The sequence below is a fragment of the Schistocerca piceifrons genome, chromosome 4 (assembly GCF_021461385.2).
Source record: "Schistocerca piceifrons isolate TAMUIC-IGC-003096 chromosome 4, iqSchPice1.1, whole genome shotgun sequence".
Classification (NCBI taxonomy): domain Eukaryota; kingdom Metazoa; phylum Arthropoda; class Insecta; order Orthoptera; family Acrididae; genus Schistocerca; species Schistocerca piceifrons.
Window position 1 is genome coordinate 822,917,288 of NC_060141.1, and position 24,980 is coordinate 822,942,267.

The window sequence follows — 24,980 nt, forward strand, 5'->3', positions numbered from 1 at the left end:
TGACTGGATGCAAATGAACCGTGGTACACGTACGCACCATTTGCGATTTTGGAAATTATTAAGAGTTGCAATTCTCTGCGAGGGCGTAATGACCAACAGGGTGCATTAACGGTGTTAGCGTTTCATGTTGTTGACAGGCCAGGATGCAGGATATGAAGGACCAGTTGCAACAGTTTTGGGCCAGCTTGCCTCCAGCGAGAAATAAACGGTTTTGTGGCTCTCTTCCCAACCGAATCAGTGCATGCATGTAGATCAGAAGGGGCACAAAGTCGTACTGTGTGTAGACTCGTACCACCAAGTTCGTTGTTAACGGCACTCGATTTTGTGGTCACTAAAATAACACCACATCCCTTTTAACGATTGCGGTTTCATTTCCTTTCCTCGAATCTTCCGCGTACTTCTCGTTTTGTGTCGTTTAGTGTACTATAGACGTACCAAAAAAAAAATTTAATTTTTGTCGGGAATAATGGACATCACCGTCCAAGAAATAAATTGAAATAAGTGCAGTACCGCTGGTCACGAGGCGAGTGCCGGGACTGCAAGTCGTTCCATGTCGGGACTCCTCCTCCCCACCCCTCTCCTCCACCCCTCCGAAACCCCTCTTCCATTCCTGGACTGTGGGGACGCTATTAACCCCTACTGTAGCGAGACGGGACTAAAAGATGTAAAAGAAATGTAGAAACAACAATTTTGATAGCTATTTCTGTCGTAGTTCTCTCGAGTTGAATAAATAACTGCACTCCGGGTTGTAGTTTCGTAATTACATACTGACAACAGAGAGCAGAAAAAGTTGCTTACTTTATTTTACAATAACCCGGGTAATTGCACCAGTAATTATAAGTTTGATATTTGATTTTTTCCAACTTAAATAATTACATCACCAAAATCAGTGACATTAGTAAAAGCTAGTGATAATTACGGTTCTGTTCATCACACACAGTCAGGACTCAGAACAACTCAGACTATTTTTAAATAAAAAGTTGATGTTCCTACACAAACCTTGAAATGTCATCGACTCAAATGAATTACATTTCATTTGCGAAGTTTCATCCCACCTGCTGCAACAAGCAACGAAATTCTTAGATGCAACATGACAGTCTTAAGTGACTTTTTGGAACGAAACTGAGTGTCATTTCAGAGCTTTCCTAACCCGATTCTTGATAGTCATCGGCAACTCGATGATGATATTCTTTTAAAAGCTACTACTGTAAATTACTACGGTAATTGGATTCAAGACTGCTCGTTTAGATTTAGTTGTGTATTGGACAGCAAGTGGTTGGACCTTTTGGCAATACTGGTAACATACCTTAAACATGTAAGGTATATTACTAGTATTACACTAGTCCACAAGAACCTTCTCCTCATATACACCATTATAAGTATTGGTATTTAATCAAGTATACGTCTTTGCTTTTGTCTAAAACATTGTCTGCAAAATTTTTTATTGTTTATTTTATTTTTTTAGTGCGTCCACAGTACCCGCGTATTGTGTAGGGAATCTAGCGATCAAAAGACAGATTACACACATTGTTTATTTGTAAAATACGTTCCATCACGCACGCACGCACACACACACACACACACACACACACACACACACACACACACACACACACACACATATATATATATATATACGTTCCATCACGCACACACGCACGCACACACACACACACACACACACACACACACATATATATATATATATATATATATATATATATATATATATGTGTGTGTGTGTGTGTGTGTGTGTGTGTGTGTGTGTGTGCGTGCGTGTGTGCGTGATGGAACGTATTTTACAAATAAACAATGTGTGTAATCTGTCTTTTGATCGCTAGATTCCCTACACAATATGCGGGTACTGTGGACGCACTAAAAAAATAAAATGAACAATAAAAAATTTTGCAGACAATGTTTTAGACAAAAGCAAAGACGTATACTTGATTAAATACCAATACTTATAATGGTGTATATGAGGAGAAGGTTCTTGTGGATTAGTGTAATACTATATATATATATATATATATATATATATATATATATATATGTGTGTGTGATGGAACGTATTTTACTTATAAACAATGTGTGTAATCTGTCTTTTGATCGGGCCAAATATCACACGAAATAAGTGTCAAACGAAATAACTACAAAGAACGAAACTCGTCTAGCTTGAAGGGGGAAACCAGATGGCACTATGGTTGCCAGCTAGATGGCGCTGCCATAGGTCAAACGGATATCAACTACGTTTTTTTAAACAGGAACCCCCATTTTTTATTACATATTCCTGTAGAACGTAAAAAAATATGAATTTGTTAGTTGGACCACTTTTTCGCTTTGTGATAGATGGCGCTGTAATAGTCACAAACATATGGCTCACAATTTTAGACGGACAGTTGGTAACAGGTTGTTTTTTTAAATTAAAATACAGAACGGAGGTACGTTTGAACATTTTATTTTGGTTGTTCCAATGTGATACATGTACCTTTGTGAACTTATCATTTGTGAGAACGCATGCTGTTACAGCATGATTACTTGTAAATACCACATTAATGCAATAAATGCTCAAAATGATGTCCGTCAACCTCAATGCATTTGGCAGTACATGTAACGACATTCCTTTCAATAGCGAGTAGTTCGCCTTCCGTAATGTTCGCACATGCACTGACAATACTCTGACGCATTTTGTCAGGCGTGCTCGGTGGATCACGGTAGCAAATATCCTTCACAGGCGTTGTCGGTGGATCACGGTAGCAAATATCCTTCAACTTAGAAAGAAATGCGGGAACGTCAGATCCGGTGAACGTGCGGGCCATGGTATGGTGCTTCGACGACCAATCCACCTGTCATGAAATATGCTATTCAATACCGCTTCAACCGCACGCAAGCTATTTGCCGGACATCCATCATGCTGGAATTACATCGCTATTGTGTCATGCAGTGAAACATGATGTAGTAACATCGGTAGAACATTACGTAGGAAATCAGCATACATTGCACCGTTTAGATTGCCATCGATAAAATGGAGGCCAATTATCCTTCTTCGCATAATGCCGCACCATACATTAACCCGCCAAGGTCGCTGATGTTCGACATGTCGCAGACATCGTGAATTTTCCGTTGCCCAATAGTGCATATTATGCCGGTTTACGTTACCGCTGTTGGTGAATGACGGTTCGTCGCTAAATAGAACGCGTACAAAAAATCTATCATAGTCCCGTAATTTCTCTTGTGCCCAGTGACAGAACTCTACACGACGTTCAAAGTCGTCGCCTGCAATTCCTGGTGCATAGAAATATGGTACGGGTGCAATCAGTGTTGACGTAGCATTCGACGTTTTTGAGATTCCCGATTCTCGCGCAATTTGTCTGCTACTGATGTGCGGATTAGCGGCGACAGCAGTTAGACACCTACTTGGGCATCACCATTTGTTGCAGGTAGTGGTTGACGTTTCACATGTGGCTGAACGCTTCCCGTTTCCTTAAATAACGTAACTATCCAGCAAACGGTCCGGACACTTGGATTATGTCGTCCAGGATACCGAGCAGCATACATACACACACCCATTGGGCATTTTGATCACAATAGCCATACATCACCACGATATCAACCTTTTCCGCAATTGGTAAACGGTCCATTTTAACACGGGTAATGTATCACGAAGCAAATACCAGCCGCACTGGCGGAATGTTACGTGATACTACTTACTTATACGTTTGTGACTATTACAGCGCCATCTATCGCAAAGCGAAGAAAGTGGTCCAACCAAAACATTCATATTTCTTTACGTACTACACGTATATGTAATAAAAAGTGGGGGTTCCTATTTAAAAAACGCAGTTGATATTCGTTTGACCTATGGCAGCGCCATCTAGCGGGCCAACCACAGCGCCATCTGGTTTCCCCCTTTAAGGTAGACAAGTTTCGTTCTTTGTAGTTTTTTCGTTTGACGCTTATTTCGTGAGATATTTGGCCTGGTCACTATCAATGGACCACCCTGTATATACACACACAGTGTAAGAATTAATAAAGGAGACTGACCACAACGCAAGCTCGGAAAGGAATGATCCCAGCAAACGTTTTCATCAATACAGGGGAACCGTAGCAGATGAAAACTAGAATTTCTGGGTGGGGATTTGAGCCACACACTTTACATATGGGAATCAAAATATGAGCTGATTGCTGCGCGTCCTTGTCTGTTTACCACGATGTGTGAACGTCATCATGAGGGTGGAAAGCGCAAGTACATACTACTAGATAGGTACAGGGACTTGACGAAAGTCATGAGATAGCGATACGCACACATGCAGATGGCGGCAGCGTCGCGTACACGAGGTACAAAATGGCAGTACACTGGCGGAGCTGTCACGTGTACTCCTGGTGATTCCTGTGAAAAGGTTTCCAGCGTGATTATGGCCGCACGGCGGGAGTCAACAAACTCTGAAAGCGGAATGGAAGTTGGAGCCAGACGCATGGAACATTCCATTTCGTAAATGGTGAGGGAATTCAATATTCCGAGATCCACATTGTCAAGAGTGTGCTGATAATACCAAACCAGTGGCCCACGGCCTTCACTTAAGGACCGAGTTCAGCGGTGTTTGTGTAGAGTTGTCCATGCTAACACACAAGCAACGCTGCATGAAATAACCACAGAAATCAAAGTGGTACGTAGGACGAACGTACCGGATAGGACAGTGTGTCGAAATTTGGCGTTAGTGGGCTGTGGCAGCAGAGGACCGACGCGAGAGCCTCTGCTGAAAGCACGACGCCGCCTGCAGCGCCTCTCCTGGGGTGGTGACATATCAGTTGGACTGTGACTGTAAAATGGTGGCCTGGGCGGACGAATTTTCAGTTGGTTAGAGCTGATGGTAGGAATCGAGTGTGGCATCGATGCCGGGAAGCCACGGACCCAAGTTGACAACAACGTGATGTGCGAGCTGGTGGCGGCTGCACACCGGTGTGAGTTGTGTTTAAGTGGAGTGGACTAGGTGCTCTGGTCGAATTCTACTGCTCATTGACTGGAAATGGTTATCAAATGTTTTTTATTCCAGTCTCTGATCAGAATATCAATTCTTTAGACGTTGACTGGTTTCAGTCAGTAACGACCATCCTCAGATCTTTTTTACACCATGTCCTAAAGTGATAAGACCATAATGGCATGGTGTAAAAAAGATCAGAGGATGGTCATTACGGCCTCGCGGGATTAGCCGAGCGGTCTTAGGCGCTGCAGTCATGGACTGTGCAGCTGGTCTCGGCGGAAGTTCGGGTCCTCACTTGGGCATGGGTGTGCCTGTTTGTCCTTAGGATAATTTAGGTTAAGTAGTGTGTACGCTTAGGGACTGATGACCTTAGCAGTTAAGTGCCATAAGATTTCACACACATTTGATGGTCATTACAGACTGAAACCGGTCATCGTGTAAAGAATTGATATTGTGATCAGAGACTGCAATAAAAAACATTTGACAGTATTGGATCACTGTTTGTATACGTGACTATGTCGCAGCGTGTGAAATGATTATCTTTGGCAGCCATTCATGGAATTCATGTTCCCAAACAACGGCGGAATTTTTATGGATGACAGTGCGTCACGTTAGCGGGCAACAACTGACGCGACTGGTTTGAAGCACATTCTGAACAATTCCAGTGAGTGATTTGGCCACCCAGATCACCCGATATAAACCCCATCGAGCATTTATGGGATATAATCGAGAGGTCGATTTGTGCACAAAATCCTGCACCGGCAAGACTTTTGCAATTATAGCTGGCTATAAAGGCAACACGGTTCAGTATTTCTGCAGGGGACTTTTGGCGACTTGTTGGGTCCATGCCACGTCGAGAAGCTGCACTAAGCTGGGCAAAAGGAGGTCTGACACGATATTAGGTGGTACCCCGTGACTTATCACCTCAGTATATGTCGAATTCAATTGCTCGCCAGTAAGCTTTGAAGCAATCCGATGAACCCCCGAGAAGTTTTGTAACTGCTGTTGGGTGATGAAAGCATCAAGCAGAGCGACGGGGTTGTCAGCAGGCGGGCGCCTCGACTGACCGCGACGAAGGCCGCCGTGTTGACGGGGTAGAGGCGGCCGGCCGTGACGAGCAGCGGCCGGTGCGCGCGCGCCATCACCACCGACAGCGCCCTCTGGAAGGCTGCGCCGGCGCCCACCCAGCGGCTGCTGTACGCCGCCACGGACAGCGCCTCGCCCTGCAACACGGCGGACGAGGAGTCCCTCGAGTGTGAGCTCGCACAAATTCTGTTTCGTACACAGCCTTCGACGTCCCACATATTGTCTGCCGTGCAACAGCAATAGTGCCTGCTAATGGCAACAAAATTCAAATGGCTTTGAGCACTATGCCATACCCGAGGCAGGATTCGAACCTGCGACCGTAGCGGTCGCGCGGTTCCAGACTGAAGCGCCTCGAACCGCTCGGTCACTCAGGCCGGCCTTCCAACGTCAACAACAATATTTTCTTCGCCACAAATCTTGACACTGGCATTTCTTTCTGGCCTATCCCTTATCAAATGCAACAGAGGGCGGGACTGGAGGTATCCAGTGATGAGTACAGCACGAGGCTGCGGAACGTGGCTGAACTGCTCAGTCGACGAGTAACTCACAACAGTGGTACACTGCTAATGGGGTTGATACAAAGCAGAGCAATTGCGACGATAAACAAAGCAAACACTACTTTGTAGTTGCCGATGTTGCCATTTCGTCAAAAGGAACCCCGCGAAATTTTCAGAGTGAAAAAGAAGTGACAGGTGATATATTAACGATTCTCCAAGATCAGTCAGTTGATCGTGGGGCGCCGTATACGACTGTGCGGTCTATGTACATCAGGAGTACAGTGATGACTATACGTGCTTAACAAGTGAGAGTGATATTGAATCAGGTGTCGAGCCATGCAGTTCATCATCGTTGCCGGACAGGGAGCCGCGAATCCCGTCGCCAGTGAAACGTAGGGAAACACAGTCGTTGTCCTAGGAGCGAATACTGTACCTAACTACTAATCATCCAGCCGGCCGGTGTGGTCGAGCGGTTCAGTCTGGAACCGCGCGACCGCTACGGTCGCATGTTCGAATCCTGCCTCGGGCATTCATGTGTGTGATGTCCATAGGTTAATTACGTTTAAATAGTTCTAAGTTCTAGGGGACTGATGACCTCAGATGTTAAGTCCCATAGTGCTCAGAGCCATTTTGAACTAATCATCCACAACATAGTAAAAATAATAATAATAAGAGAATAAAAAATAAAGAAAACTAATTATGAGCAGATTTCGAATAAGTCCGTAGCAATAGGAACGTGTAGTGCATAAGAAGAACTAAGGATATCCAAGGGAGGACAAAGCGTACTTGTTACAAAAACTGGTGTTTGAACAACGCTCGACACAATTTACAGGATATACATCATATGGATATACTAAGTTATGAACATCAAACTGCGCATGACATAGATGACACTGATTCCAAGGGAAGCAGTGAATGGTTGCATAACTTCAGTGGTACAAAATTGAAACATGTTAAGGAAACTTCAAACAGAGTGTCAATTTGACAATGAAAACTGCGGAATCGGCCCGGAAATTTGTTGATGAGATTAACAAACTTATCCCATCGTTCAGTAAGGAATTTGTTTTCAACTCTTACCAATCAGGATTTGAAGAGGAAATGCATATGACAGAAACCTTGAAAATTAGAGGTAGCAAGAGAGTTGTATCAAGACCAACTAACATCAGTGCCTTAACGCAATCATATACTATTATGCCGACTGTTAATTTCGATGGTAAATTGCCTGGAGGATTATTTATTGTGCTGCGCGTATCTGAAGGTGCTCTGCCTCCTACGATTGTTTCTCGTTTGCGTGATCTTGCAGGGGCAGTAGGGAACGTTTACGTCATAGCAAACAAGACTGGGATAATGGGCGTAGGAAAACCAAAACTAGGTATGAGCACTGCTTTTGGCCAATAGCCGGTCAAAGTAACTTGCTTTTGCTTGATTCCTGGTCTGCGTCATACTCCTTTAGAGCAAAAAATCCTTCGTGAAAAGTGTGTGACACTGCAGTTCATATCAACTGGAACCAGTGGACAAATTCACCCCCTGGATGTTCGGTTTTTTCCGTCCCTATAAAACAAATTATCGCACTGTCTGCAGCTGCACCTTAAAGGATAGTCAATTTCACGATCAGCTACATGACAGACTGTTTCGCATTTGGTTGCATGCCGTCACATTCCATCAGTTTTCATCAGCCCATTACACTAATCGATTGTACAGGATGTTTCACAATTCGTGTTACACACTTCTGCAGTTCTAGAGGGGACGTACTAGACCAAGTTTTGCTTACGAAGCCATGTCTGCAAATGTCACCCAACGACGTTACAGAGCGTCAATGTTACAGACGCCAGCGCCTGTAAATGTATGTACATACAGCATAATTCCGGGATGATATTACAAACTTTCTGGGATGATGGAAAAGGATGAATGTATCAATTTGAGGTATGAATCACTGTACCGGAAACGTACGAGTCGATAGTTATAAGCGAAAATAGTTCTGATACTTCTGAAAGTGCAATACATGTACTGGTATTGTTGTTTCTAAGATTGTAGGGTAGGCAATTTTCAGAACTGGTAATCTAGACCAAAACAAGGAAAAAGTCTAGTAAAGATGGGCTCTAAAATGCGTTCAGTAGAGATGTTTCACAATAGCGAAGATGAACAAGTTCTCATACCTCCTCAGATATGCATTTTAGAGTTCATGGTTCAAATGGCTTCGAGCACTATGGGACTTAACTTCTAAGGTCATCAGTCCCCTAGAACTTATAACTGCTTAAACCTAACCAAACTAAGGACATAACACACATCCATGCCCGAGGCAGGATTCGAACCTGCGACCGTAGCGGTCGCACGGTTCCAGACTGTAGCGCCTAGAACCGCTCGGCCACCCCGGCCGGCTAGAGCTCATGTTTATTGGACATTTTTTCCTTGTTTTGGTCAATACTAGACCTCTGAAAGTTGCCTACCCTGCAGTCTTAGCAACGACTGTACCAGTACACGTTTCCACTGTCATAGGTATCAGAACGGCTTTCGCTTATAACTTTCGACTCGTTCGTTTCCGCTACAGGGACTCATACCTCAAATTGATGCATTTACCCTTCTCTATCATCCTAGAAAGTTTGTGCTATCATCACGGAATCACCCTGTATGTACGAGATCGCTGGCGTCTTTAACTTTGGCCGGCCGTTGTGGCCGAGCGGTTATAGGCGCTTCAGTCTGGAACCGCGCGACCGCTACGGCCGCAGGTTCGAATCCTGCCTCGGGCATGGATGTGTGTGATGTCCTTAGCTTAGTTATGTTTAAGTAGTTCTAAGTTCTAGTGGACTGATGACCTCAGATGTTAAGTCTCATAGTGCTCAGAGCCATTTTAACGTCTTTGGCGCTCTGTAGCGTCGTCGGATGACGTTCCGGATATGGATTCCTATGTAAAACTTGATCCACTATGTACCCTCTAAAGGCCCTAGAAGTATGTAACATGAATTGTGAAACACCTTGAATATGAATTCCTTATGAGTGGACGCCTAGCTGAACGCCCTGCATGCTTTGCAACTCCTAAGGAGTTCGCCTTCGACCCTGATGGTGCCAAGCTTTGCGATCACTGCGACGCGCGATTTTTCATTCGGTGTTCATGGTGTAAGTTGTTGATTTGTTTTGAACATTTCTTGAATGTCGGCGATGTCCACTTTGTGAATTCCATCGTTATTGCAAAGACATAATTTACTATACCCGTAATCTCTACGCAGCACCTGAAATTAACATTTTTACTCCCTCAACTTTCTTAAAACTCTCGCTACTTGCATAAAACAGGGCCACATTTTGTAAATGTCACGCACATTTGCTGCCATAAAACATAGAATGGTGTACGTTCAAACAGTTTCCCGCGAATTAAGCGGCATTCACGTACTGCACACCACTTAAATTTTGACCACATTTCACGTTTTATTAACTTTAATTCATTCCTTGATTGTTTCTGACTTGATCAAAAAGAAAGAAAGAAAAAATTAAGTCTTTGGTGAGTTTACTGAATTTTGAATGAAAAACTTTCTTTTCGCCTCCCGCACAACACCAGTAACGGAACGAAACGAGGCACCGACATAAAAGTAAGAAAATCTGTAAGAGCCATCTGATGATGGATTTGTAATAAATCCTAAACTGGCAATGGTTCGATGTAAATAAAGATTTTTGAACCACACTAGTCGCTGGTTGATGTTTTACATGAGAAACCTCATGACAGTCGAAACTGGTTTCTGTTCAGAGAGTCCCGCCTGGCTTTAGGGCTACCGACTTTTCCACTGAAAGCACGTGCCTTCCGGCAGCTGTCGGGAGGAAACTTGTGAAACCTGCCCTCCAGAGAAGTGCTTTTAGTGAGAGCAGGAGGCGTACCTTCTGCTGCCGAGAACAATTGTCTCAAAGGCCCGAATGTGGAAACAGTTACGTGGAGACAGCGTGTGAATGTACGACCCGTATGCACTCTTCTCTGCTTGACGCACGATATGGCGCTCCTTACGACTAACGTGATGATATTGCATTCCTGCCAACACTGATGCTCAGCTTTCTTGACCAAAAAACAGTCATTATGATAAAACTATGTTTCCCCAACTTCTAAGTTATTACAATGCATAAACTCTGAACACTATTAATTATTATTAAATCACTTTTAAACATAAACACAGTACACATCACATCACATTTCTTCGCGCTACTGTGTGCCATTAACATAAACCTGAGAACCGTCCGTGGCTCACTGTGGTCCCACACCAGCTGGCTACCACAGACTGCTCTTTGTTCGCTGCGCGCACTGCTGTGCATTCTTCGTGTCGGCAACGTTACTTTCAAACAAACGTGTAAGGGCGCTGCTCGATTACAAGCGAGTCGCCCCGTCTGCAGGAAGCAGTCAAAATTGTTCAAAAGGCTCTGAGCGCTATGGGACTTAACATCTATGGTCATCAGTCCCCTAGAACTTAGAACTACTTAAACCTAACTAACCTAAGGACGTCACACACACCCATGCCCGAGGCAGGATTCGAACCTGCGACCGTAGCGGTCGCGCGGTTCCAGACTGAAGCGCCTAGAAACGCTCGGTCACGGCGGCCGGCTAGGAAGCAGTCAGAAGCGTCTTTTAGTGACCCCGAGTGATCAACAAGCAATTATCCCAACAGGAAAGCATACAAGAGGTTGTAACTATCTATACACACATGTGCAATTCTTGGTAGTTTTTCCAGATTTGTAGGCAACTGTTGAGATTTGGTGGGGATGCTCATGTTCGTTACACAGGCGCCTTCTATATGATTTTGGAGCTATTTAACTGGCTGCAGGTGACACGAAGGACGGAATGGGGTTTTCGGCGGATGACATAAGATGTCGGAGCAACATGGCTGCATGTTACTGAAGACTGAGTAACATGATGTTGCTAGAGTCTTTAAAAAGCTAGTACTTCGACACGACGGACGTGTTGCACACAAGGAAGTAAGTACTGAATAACGATCTTCTCGCTGGCGTTGGAAGGTCCCGTCGACGTGTCTTTTTTCGTATTTGTAATTTAAATTTGCAAGACGGCAGGCCCTGCGACCACTTCATACACTTATTAAGAGCTAGAAAACCAGCCAATCGTCCATTTTTAAATCTGAATTTGCACACATGCAAATTTATGTCTTTTCACTACCGTATTACGCTGTCGTGTAGAGTAGGTAATCGAGTGCTATGTACTGACCTGTACATGATGCGGAGTATAGTGAATGCGTATTCGAATTCTGTTCATTTCACGTTGGAGACGAGTGGGAACTTTTGGCCAGAGAGTGCAGAAGGTGGGGGGAACATCCAGTCACTGCAAATTGTGGACGGAGTCCCGTCCCGTAGACGGCGGCTTTCTCCTTTGCTGTCGGGTCTCAGGTGCCAGGGCGGCGGACGTTCGCTATTTCTACGGTGGCTGGGGGCAGCTTTCGGGGAAGAACGTGCCAGCTCAGCGCCACGGCGTTTAAAGAGAAACGGTCTCCGAGCTCCACAGGACAGCCGACAGCGCGACTACCTTCCTCTGCTGGCGCACGTCACCGAAGAGCTTCCCGCACAAACTCCAAGAGGAGGCTGTGACGGACTGCCACGCTGGTATGTCAGCACGCGTCTGCAGTCACCATCGGGAATTTGTGGGAAGGAGTGGTATCGGCGCCTCGGCTGACGGAGACTGGTGGTGGTAGTTTAGACGAATCTGTTGTGAGACCATACTTGGCGAAAGCCTTATTAATCGGTCTCGATCGGCTGAGTTCTGCTACAGCGAAGTGGTCGCTCTCTGCACGCTGAGCGGAGAAGTATTTGAGGTGCCGTTGGTTGCTGGCTGCCGCAGGAGTTGGCTGTGTGATGTGCCACCCTTGCTACTGATTAATTTCATTCACAGTTTCACTTGTCGGGCCACCTGGACAAACTCTTAAGAGGTCTTCCGCGCTCGTGCTCCGATCGGTGTTCGAGGCGGAGCCCATTTCTACACAGCGTAGCCGACTACGAGTGGCAGCAGCCTTTCGCCGTACTGCCGGTAATACACGCATCTGCGGCCCGTAGGGTTTCGGATGATTTTTCAGCGGCCCAAAATTCGAACTGAGGTTTCTCAGCGGTTTGCCTCCTTAGGTGATATCGCGGTACCGCGTCCGATTACCCACTTGTTTATCGATATTACACTTTCCACCTGTTCTTTTCTCTCCCTCCTCATACGTAGTGTCGTTTCTACTAGGTTCTTGCCAACACCTCTATCAGACGAGGACGTTTGGTGTACATTCGTATACACGATTGTTCTTTGTACAAATTCACGATCAAATCTGTGTTCCATTTAAAGAAAATAAGTACTGAGGCTTGGCGCCAGTGACTATCACCTGTTTCCTAGGTTAAAAGAACATTTGGCCGGAAAGCGATACAGCTTTTAGTAAGTAGGATGTTTGGTTAGTTAGTTAGCTAGTCAGATGAGTTGTTTGGTAATTAAAAGTTGTGTGGCCTCATGACCACGAAACAAAAAACTTATCCGAATCTGCAAAAAAAAAAAAAAAAATTAATATTTGGGTGAACATCTGTAAAACTCTAATACCTCTCTCTCAAACCCAACCCTATGGGGAGAGAGGGAGAGTTTTAGTTCTAGCGAATCAAAATTTACGAATTAAATAAGTATTTTTTACTTATCTGTCACCATTTTCCACACAAAAATGAGAACATGGATTTTCTTGAATTACAGCGCCAACTACCAAGTATCAAAACAAATGTTTGAGACAAAATGTACGTAGTTTTTTATGTAGAATCTGATTCTGCAATAAAAAATGGGGGTTCCCATTTCAGATTTTAAAGTTGGCTCCCGCCCTACCCCCAAGGGGCTAGGGAGGCGGGCTAATTTTAGCACCAGCAGCTGTCTCCCTCGAAATTAATCAACTTTGGATTCTACACATTTTTTCGTGTGAAGGTTATTTTTCGAGTTATTCTGGTTTGTCAACGTAAAATTTCCACTCTGTATAAAAGACCAGATAATGTTAGCCTCTACATTGCAACAGTGCGGTGCAAAAAAGGCCCTCAATGGAGTACCAAACAGCAACTATATAAAACAATTGAGCAATAAGACGTAGTAGGAGTTGCGAATGTAGTAGAAAGACTAAAGAGAACAACGTAGATGTGAAAACACTTGGCGCTAAAGATAATCAAGCAGTCCTATAAGTATAATAGATGCTTAACACAAGTGAAAAGAAGAGTAATAACAAAGCAAGCATATACGGTTAATATATTCCAACGATTCGACACGTCAGAGTAAATACATAGCTCCAATGCAAAATCTCCTGTACGCCACTTACAATTCTATGAAGCCTGAGGAATCAAGTAGGGAAACGGCTGGAAACAACAGAAATTTACATGCAGAGGCAACGGAGCAATCTAAATGAAAACAATAAAATATCTGGATGAACTACAAGGAACTAAGAATGCAAATGCACAAAATAAAAAAAAGGTAGATGTAACTCTTTGATACAGCTTTAGACACAACATCCTCCTCAAAGACGTATTTAGGGGCACGTATGTTGCTGGAAGCTATGAGGGCGACAGAAAAAACTTCTTTCAGGACATTACTGCCACAACAAAACGCAGCAACAATACTGGGGACATCAGGAGAATACGAAACGACAGAGTAGGATCGCTGCTTGCTTTGGCTGGGTGTAACCTTTAGGAAATGAACGGATGAATATTTGAAAAATATGAAAAACCTGTTATGCTATTTGCTGTTCATATCTGATGAAGATACAGTAGATCCACGCGTGGCTTCATTATGTATTCTGGAGCATTAAATAGGTCTCTCCGTTGAGGATGCCCTCAGTTTTCCACAGGAGGTGTGCCCCAGACGCCAACAGGGATGGCCGGCCGCGGTGGTCTAGCGGTTCTAGGCGCTCAGTCCGGAACCGCGCGACTGCTACGGTCGCAGGTTCGAATCCTGCCTCGGGCATGGATGTGTGTGATGTCCTTAGGTTAGTTAGGTTTAAGTAGTTCTAAGTTCTAGGGGACTGATGACCACAGATGTTAAGTCCCATAGTGCTCAGAGCCAGAGCCAACAGGAATGCATCCACGTCTCTCACTTTCCACGAGATACTTCGCGTTGAAGCACTCTTGCCACGGCCGGTACACCCAGTAATATCAAAACCGTTTGCCTGTTAAGAAAACTGCTCACAAATTCATTGATGTGACAAATGCAAGGTAAAGCAGGTGGAACCATAAAACGAGGGAAACAGACTTTATAAGAGTGTCCTGCACTACAATCAAATATTATCCAAAACATCTGCATTTGCGGTCTTCTTCTTCTTTTCTGGGCTTCTCGCTCAGCACCTGTTCTGTCTTCACTTCTCACTGCCGCTCCATTCTGGGCCTTTCTACGTCCCTGCTTCCTCTTGGCCGGTACACCGTGTCCAGACGTAGATTTCCGCAGGTCATGTTTCCGTAACGTTTCATTTCGTTCAGTCTTTTCATTAACGTTATAAATATGTAGTTCATTCCTAATATCAAAATTTTGTGGAGAAAACATAGGCAAGTCAAGGATAAATGATTGGGTACCATAGATAGGATGGAAATTGCTACATGAACGCCAGAGGGATTGGAAACAAGGAAATGGAGCTAAACCACAAATTATGAGATAAACAAAGTGATTACATTTACTATACTATATACAATCAATCTATTGATATCTCACCTGAAATGGAACATTGATAACGGCAGAAAATATGAGTCTGCTCCCGTCAAAGTCAATATATCCCCTTCCGCAAAAGCCATGTGGTTGATCTTCTGATGCACATTCAGGCCTTGCTTTACAGCATGCTTCGAAATATAAGCCCATTATCAAGTCTCCTTTTGACAGTTCTTGCACTTCCAGGAAATTGAGGAATATATCTCATTAGACGACAAATGAGAAATGAATTGGCGCTGTATTGTCGCACAGAGATCGGTCGTCGCCCTCACTGAATACAGGGCGTCCAGCACTACCGATGCACAATAGTGAACCACGACAAAGCACAGCTCACAGGCCTCATACACGGCCACCTTGAAGGAATGGTGGTGTGAGCTCGCACTTGTGAATCTTCTTCAATGTACCAACTTCTAGAAGACAGGCAATGATGACGCTGGACATATCCGAAAGAACAGATACCATCTTCATTCGGATATCAACCTCATTCGGACATGTCCGAAAGCACAGATACCATCTTCATATATATATACACTCCTGGAAATGGAAAAAAGAACACATTGACACCGGTGTGTCAGACCCACCATACTTGCTCCGGACACTGCGAGAGGGCTGTACAAGCAATGATCACACGCACGGCACAGCGGACACACCAGGAACCGCGGTGTTGGCCGTCGAGTGGCGCTAGCTGCGCAGCATTTGTGCACCGCCGCCGTCAGTGTCAGCCAGTTTGCCGTGGCATACGGTGCTCCATCGCAGTCTTTAACACTGGTAGCATGCCGCGACAGCGTGGACGTGAACCGTATGTGCAGTTGACGGACTTTGAGCGAGGGCGTATAGTGGGCATGCGGGAGGCCGGGTGGACGTACCGCCGAATTGCTCAACACGTGGGGCGTGAGGTCTCCACAGTACATCGATGTTGTCGCCAGTGGTCGGCGGAAGGTGCACGTGCCCGTCGACCTGGGACCGGACCGCAGCGACGCACGGATGCACGCCAAGACCGTAGGATCCTACGCAGTGCCGTAGGGGACCGCACCGCCACTTCCCAGCAAATTAGGGACACTGTTGCTCCTGGGGTATCGGCGAGGACCATTCGCAACCGTCTCCATGAAGCTGGGCTACGGTCCCGCACACCGTTAGGCCGTCTTCCGCTCACGCCCCAACATCGTGCAGCCCGCCTCCAGTGGTGTCGCGACAGGCGTGAATGGAGGGACGAATGGAGACGTGTCGTCTTCAGCGATGAGAGTCGCTTCTGCCTTGGTGCCAATGATGGTCGTATGCGTGTTTGGCGCCGTGCAGGTGAGCGCCACAATCATGACTGCATACGACTGAGGCACACAGGGCCAACACCCGGCATCATGGCGTGGGGAGCGATCTCCTACACTGGCCGTACACCACTGGTGATCGTCGAGGGGACACTGAATAGTGCACGGTACATCCAAACCGTCATCGAACCCATCGTTCTACCATTCCTAGACGCAAGGGAACTTGCTGTTCCAACAGGACAATGCACGTCCGCATGTATCCCGTACCACCTAACGTGCTCTAGAAGGTGTAAGTCAACTACCCTGGCCAGCAAGATCTCCGGATCTGTCCCCCATTGAGCATGTTTGGGATTGGATGAAGCGTCGTCTCACGCGGTCTGCACGTCCAGCACGAACGCTGGTCCAGCTGAGGCGCCAGGTGGAAATGGCATGGCAAGCCGTTCCACAGGACTACATCCAGCATCTCTACGATCGTCTCCATGGGAGAATAGCAGCCTGCATTCCTGCGAAAGGTGGATATACACTGTACTAGTGCCGACATTGTGCATGCTCTGTTGCCTGTGTCTATGTGCCTGTGGTTCTGTCAGTGTGATCATGTGATGTATCTGACCCCAGGAATGTGTCAATAAAGGTTCCCCTTCCTGGGACAATGAATTCACGGTGTTCTTATTTCAATTTCCAGGAGTGTAGTTAAGGCTCACGGGCCATTTGACATCTTCTTCTGTGCAGGTGCACAAACAGTGCCCGAACTCTTACGGGAATCGGCGGTAAAGCCGCGAGTAATGAGTATGATGGGCAGGAGCACTATAGCTTCATTCAGATACCATGCTCATTCGGACATGTCCGAAAGAACAGGTACCATCTTCACATATATGAGTTTAATTTCATACACTTACCCAATTCGTACAAATATCGCTGGTGGAGATTTCAATCTACTCTCGATATGTTGGCGGAAATACAGGTTTAAATCCGGTAGAACGCATCATACATCATGCCAAATTGTGGTAAATGCACTCTCCAAAAATTATTTCGAGCAGTTAGTTCATGAGTCCACTCGAATAGTAAACGGTTATGAAAACACACTTGACCTCTTAGCCGCAAATAATCCTAAGCTAATAACGATCATCAAAATGGATACAGGGATTAGTGGTCACAGGCTTGTCGTAGCGAGACTGAATAACGTTAAGGCTCAAATCTTGCAGAAATAAACAAAAAGTATACCTGTCCAAAAGAAGAACGGAGCTTTGTCTTGAAATATGGCAGAAAATCCAAAGAGATTCTGGTCGTATGTAAAGTATGCTCGCAGCAAGACACAATCAGTGCCTTCCGGTGGGATACGAATGGAAATACTGTTGATGTAAGTGCTGCTACAGCAGAGTTACTAAACACAGTCCTCCGAAATTCATTCACCAAAGAAGAGGAAGTAAATATTCTAGAATTCGCATCAAGCAAAAGTGATTAGCAAAATGTGAAGCCTGCAATTAGAATTCCTAGTGCCCACTTCATCTGAGAAATACATTTATAGCTACAGCTTATAGCTCTGAGGAATTAGGAGATTGCCTGGGATTCATAATCAAAAACCATTCTCTCTAAAAAGTTCACTATATTCTGAAAGTCACAGACCAAAAAGAACCCACACAATCCAACTACCAGAGCAGTTCAGAGTCTAATGCGCTGATGCAACTATAACTGTTCAAACTTAATGTTTAAGTGAATGCTCGCCATAATTTGATGATAATGTTCATCAAACGCCACGCTAAATAATGGTAGAATGTCTGTCCCGCAGCGATATATGAAAATACGACATACGCAAACTGAAGATAGATCATTAAAGTCATCCCAGAATTAACACTTCACTCGAAAACGATTTCATGGTTACGCGTATCCCGAGAAACTTATTACGGCGTCTGAGGCTGTTTATAGCAATGATACCGACGCGACGCGACTCCCGGCACAGGTGGTGCGCTAATCAGCGTCTGGAGAGAACTGGGGCCTTCCTCTCTCGCGCAGCGTTCTTACATATAAAGCCGTGGTGCGGACGGCTAAGGGAACGCCTGATCAAATCTGCTCTCCCGACTAGCCGCTGGGCTAGTAATGCACCACTTTAAGTTATCGAATAAATCATTGCTTCCTTTGCTGATGGCCGATGAAGCTCTCAATTTAAATGTGCAATCAGCACACAGGTAAGTAATCATAATAAAAGTCTGACGTGGCTAAGTCAAATATTTTGGGCGAGAGAATTAATTTAATTACACTACAGGCAGTAGACGAGCTCTGAACTTGCTCTTTGGAGATACGCTATAGCTATAGTTTTATAGTTGTTCTGTTGAAACTTCTCACATCTTTATAATTATAGCGGATCTCCCTTCTACTTAAATTTAAACATCCTAGCTTTATTTATTCGCCTACTTAATCTATCTTGCTTCCTTAATTTTTAATACAAAACCCAGAAAATCATGAATTTCAACTAAAATTTTAATTTGTGAGATACAGAATACTGTTTCTACCAAATTATTATGCACAAAGAATCTAAATATAAATTTTTAAGTTTCTAGCTCTTTTCTGTTGCGCCAATGATTTTTACAGAAAAACGTCCAAATTTCGAAAATGGTTAAAGTTATTGAACTGATATTCAACACGTATTGATTTAGTATTACTCCTGACATGCTAGAAACGTTTCAGGTTATTTACTTGATTTTTTTAAGTATTGCACAACATTTATGACGTCAGAGCTAGTTACAGCGGACTGGCTGGCACACAATGGAAAGACTGATGTGAATTTTATAAAGCGTGAGTATGCTGCTTCCCTACAGTACCTTACAAGGGGCTTGCAATCAAATTGTGTGCTTAAGGTATACCGCCTCTGTTATGTTACTGAATTCGTGATTTCCTGTCAGAGAGGCCGTAGTTCGTAGTAATCGAGTAACACAGAAGTGATTTCTGGCGTTCCCTAAGGTAGTGTTATAGGTCCTCTGCTGTTCCTTATCTACTGAGTATAGACGGTTTATGAGTTACTCTAATGTTGTTTGCAGATGAAGCTGCGGTTTATCGTCTACCAAAGTCATGAGAAGATCAAAACAAATTGGAGAACGATTTAGAAAAGAAAATTGGCAATTGACGCTAAATAATGAAAAGTGTGAGATCATGGATATCAGAGCTAAAAAGAATCCATTAAATTTCGGTTACACGATGAATCAATTAAATCTAAAGGCCTCAAGTTCAACTACATACCTAGGAATCAAAATTACGAAAAACCTGGTATTGCAAAGAGCAGACAGAAAATGTGCGGAAGGCGAAGCAAAGACTGCGTTTCATTGGCAGAATACTTAGAAAATGCCTACACCATGCTTGTCCGTCCTCTTTTGGGGTATTGCTGCACGCTGTGGGATCCTTATTATACAGGATTAACGGACTACATCAAGAAAGTTCAAAGAAGAGCAGCACATTTTGCACTATCGAGAAATAGTGGAGAGAGTGTCACTGACATAATACGGTATTTGAGATGGACATCATTAAGACAAAGGGGTTTCTCGTTGCGGCGGGATCTTTCCACGACATTTCAATCAGAAAATTTCTCTTGCGAGTGCGAAAAATATTTTGTTGACGCCGACTTACATAGGGAGAAACGATGATCAAAATAAGGGAAAGCAGAGCTCACACGGAAAGATATAGGTTTTCGTTTTTTTCCGGGCGTTGTTCGAGACTGGAATAATAGAGAGTTACTGCGAAGGTGGCTCGATGAACCCCTTGCAGGCACTTGAGTGTGATTTGCAGAGCGTGTATGTAGGTATAGATACAGATGTAGATGCTAAATGGCGATAAGACGGTGTTTACACGTCTTTTGAGAGTGCGGCTTAAGAGGACTGCCCGTCATGTATCGCACGATCAAACGTGGCTAGGCGGGGCATGTAACATACAGACGATGCTCTGCTCTTCCACAACGGGGTTGTGATCACCCTCGCTCCAACTCAGCATTTTCTCGTGGCAATGGCGACCTTTCGCCTCAATCAGGCGTTTGATCAAGTCCGTCATTCTTTTCGTACGGCTGTCCTCCGTCATATGGGATATCCAGAAACTATTGCCTAGGTGGTCCGTATAATGAGGGTCTTACACAACCAATTCTGATCGGGCGCTCGGTGCGACAAGGATAGCGCCTGTCAATGCTGCGGTACGCATTCACCCTAGAGCCAGTGTTACGTGGCCTATGACAACGGCGGACCGGGATATCGCTACGTGAACATCGATTTTGCTGCACCGAACATGTGGACAATTTGGTTCTTTCGAAGTGCCAAAGATACCCAGGCAGTGCTTGCGTGGATGGCGACCTGTGGTTGGCGGTGAGGCGTCGGGCAGTTCTCTTAACGTACGTAAATCGCGAGCTGTGTGTACTGATACGGGCCTCCTGGATGGGAGCGCTGACTCGATGATTGGCATAGATTTCACTGACCTGCCGCGCTCTGCGGTCCTGGGCTGCAGACAGCTCCTGCAGTGGGTCAGCTTTGGACTCGTCGAACATTGCGTCTGTTCCGCTGAGCACCTGCAACGTACTGTCTATGTCAACATCGAGATAGCATCGCGGATCCCTTATGTGGTGCGAACTCTGTCAGCTCCACGGTCCCTGGCTTGCCACGTGTTAGCTGTAGTGAGTTCCTTTGCTAGCCAGGGGATGATCTTCACAGTCCGCTGTGAGTCCCTCACCATTCCCCAGGTGGAGAGGGGGTGGGTCTCCACCATCTTCCCGACAGATTTCGCTCACAGTCGACAGTTAGGCGGCGTTGCCCGACGTCGACGTGCCTTACCAGCTCACTGCTCGACACACGTGCTCCGGCCTCTCTGGCCTCTCCGGCGACGTTGTCGCACTTCCCAGCGCCCTTCTGTCATATTGGACTCTTTTCTTCTGGAGCACAGCTACGTGTCTGCTCGTCTGCCAACTGTGCGCTTGTTGTCGACGAAAGCGGTCTACACTGAGCTGCAAATGGCCTGTGCTCCCAGTGTGATAGAACTGAACTACTCGCACTGCAGGTCGCGCAGTTTATGGCGGGCTGTGAGTGGCCATTTTCTTGACACTGCTGCGCGCTCCACGTGGTGGGTCACCGTCAGAAGGAAACAACCAAATCGTTCTCTTCTGCGCAGAGTTCACCACGCCGCCTCCCTGCTTTGCGTCGCGTGCAGTATGATGGACACGGGCTGTCATCGCTTCGTCAGCAAAAGTCTCGCGCTTGCTCCAGCAAATTCTGGCCCTCCTCATATGTGCCACGCGTGATCGAAAAACGATGCGCATGATTTTGTTCCTGGATGACGTGTAGTACCCGCAGATGGAGACTCACTCTGTGAATTTTTTTCCGTGGCCTTGCAGTTCGATATTTTTTTCCACCGGCGAGGAGAGAGAGTATTCTCGATTTCTGAACTTATGCGAAGCAACAAAAATGCGCTATTGATCGTTATCCGAAATACAGGCAATACTCTTCCGTCTTCCTTTGCAGTGCTTTCAACGACCTGCCCCGTAGCTGGAATGTCCCTGCAATAAGCAGTTCATCTGATACACCATTTTTGGTCCTATCATCCACAACGGTATTCCCCTTCATTTCGAGGACAAGTGCATGGATTTCCCCACGGCTACGGATGGCTTCAATCCGCAGGTTGGAGTAAAAAAAGATCTTCTTCTCTGGTATATACCAGGTGATCAAAAAGTCAGTATAAATTTGAAATCTTAATAAACCAAGGAATAATGTGATAGAGAGGTAAAAATTGACACACATACTTGGAATGACATAGGGTTTTATTAGAACAAAAAAAGTTCACAAAATGTCCGACAGATGGCGCTGGACAGAAAATCGTCAGTGACTGCTACCGTGACGGGTGAGAGGTACGCCGATATGTTACAGAATCGCATCATCCCCAGCCTGGCTGATAAACACCTGCTGAAACGTACGATGTTTATGCGGGATGGCGCTCCTCCCCATATTGCTAGACGCGTGAAAGACCTCTTGCGCGCGTCGTTTGGTAATGATCGTGTGCTCAGCCGCCACTTTCGTCATGCTTGGCCTCCCAGATCCCCAGCAGACCTCAGTCCGTGCGATTATTCGCTTTTGGGTTACCTGAAGTCGCGAGTGTATCGTGATCGACCGACATCTCTAGGGATGCTGAAAGACATCCGACGCCAATGCCTCACCATAACTCCGGACATGCTTTACAGTACTGTTCACAACATTATTCCTCGACTACAGCTATTGTTGAGGAATGATGGTGGACATATTCAGCATTTCCTGTAAAGAGCATCATCTTTGCTTTGTATTACTTTGTTATGCTAATTATTGCTATTCTGATCAGATGAAGCGCCATCTGTCGGACAGTTTTTGAACTTTTGTATTTTTTTGGGTCTAATAAAACCCCATGTCATTCCAAGCATGTGTGTTAATTTGTACCTCTCTATCTACATTATTCGGTGATTTATTCAGTTTTCAAATTTATACTGACTTTTTGATCACCCGGTACATTTGATGTCCTCTTCCCGCTTTCCTTTCCTCCATTTCTGGGGTAAGCGTAGTTAGGGGCCAACGCCTCAAGCGATGCAGAATTTTTTCTATGTCCAAATGGTGGAGAAAGTAGACCATTTTATTTTGTAGGTTGCTTTATAATCAGGAAAGTGAGGAAGGGACAAATATGAGGCATGGCAATGCCACGAGGAATGGATATGCGAACACTTCGATGATCGAGTCGCGTTCGTGCCAAGCATTTTTATTTTCAGTTGAAGCAACACGTTTTATCCAATCTACACCTTCACAATGCGGTATGTTGTGTATTTTATTCAACTACAGTAACTTTTAACTAAGCATGAAAAAAAAAGCTCCGAATCACAGGATCGATGGATCGACTCCTGCGAATTTTTTTTGTATTTTTTCAATGCTGGTCATTTTATTTCGTACACATTGTATCTGAAAGGTAGTACGATGGAGGGATGCGTGTATTTGCATGAACGTTTATTGTATTTCCAGTGTTGTTTCGCTTGTCGCAGGTTTTTATTGTTACAACACATAGTAAGTGGCTTTTATTTCTAGAAAAAACAACAAATAAAAAAAAAGAGATCACGTGATTGCCTGTGAAACGAATGCTATCTTGGCTCGCGTCTCCATTCTCGCTTGATGCCATATTTCTATTAATTTTGCGACAGTGCTCCAGGCAGCCAGATCTAAAATCAACAGGGAAAGTTCATTTATTTTACTTGGAAACTACTAAGTTGCTATGCCTATTGAGAGTGAAACGGGATAGGAAGTAAGACAGATCATTTCGAAGTCCAGTGTAACGTTTTGCTAATACGTACTAATATAGGCTTGTTCGTGTTACCGGTACGTCATGTTTTATTACAACAGACTTTCGATATATCGTTTTCGGAGTAAGCAGCATTTCATTTGTATCAGCACAGTGCATAAAGTGGTAGCATTTTCCATTGTTTTATTTTAGACAGAAATTAATCATCAATAGACCATTCTCACACATTATCTAACATAGTCTGACAATGCTGGGATAGTTTACCTATTCCATGCCTGTAGAATCCTACAGCATTTGAGTTAAAGATGTCATGAAACCAAGTTTGAAGTGCTTTTCCTCCAGAAAGGTATTTTCTTGATGGTTCTCCGATAAGGAGCGAGGATGGTAAATATTTGAACGTATAAGTCAGAGGAATACGTGTGTGAGGGATGACTTTTTAAACAAACTTCTGGATAGTTTTGTTTGTGAAATCAGCAGAGTGCAATATCTTATAGTAGCAACACGTGATGAGGTTTTGTAGCTTGTTTTTAAACATTGCTATCAAAACGTATGTTAGCTGTTGGCAGCGAATACCAGCTGCGACAGGCGCAGTCTGTGGAGGAGTTCGTAGTCTACAACACATTTTTTGAGGCACCGGATGCAAAATTTTACACTCCTGGAAATGGAAAAAAGAACACATTGACACCGGTGTGTCAGACCCACCATACTTGCTCCGGACACTGCGAGAGGGCTGTACAAGCAATGATCACACGCACGGCACAGCGGACACACCAGGAACCGCGGTGTTGGCCGTCGAATGGCGCTAGCTGCGCAGCATTTGTGCACCGCCGCCGTCAGTGTCAGCCAGTTTGCCGCGGCATACGGAGCTCCATTGCAGTCTTTAACACTGGTAGCATGCCGCGACAGCGTGGACGTGAACCGTATGTGCAGCTGACGGACTTTGAGCGAGGGCGTATAGTGGGCATGCGGGAGGCCGGGTGGACGTACCGCCGAATTGCTCAACACGTGGGGCGTGAGGTCTCCACAGTACATCGATGTTGTCGCCAGTGGTCGGCGGAAGGTGCACGTGCCCGTCGACCTGGGACCGGACCGCAGCGACGCACGGATGCACGCCAAGACCGTAGGATCCTACGCAGTGCCGTAGGGGACCGCACCGCCACTTCCCAGCAAATTAGGGACACTGTTGCTCCTGGGGTATCGGCGAGGACCATTCGCAACC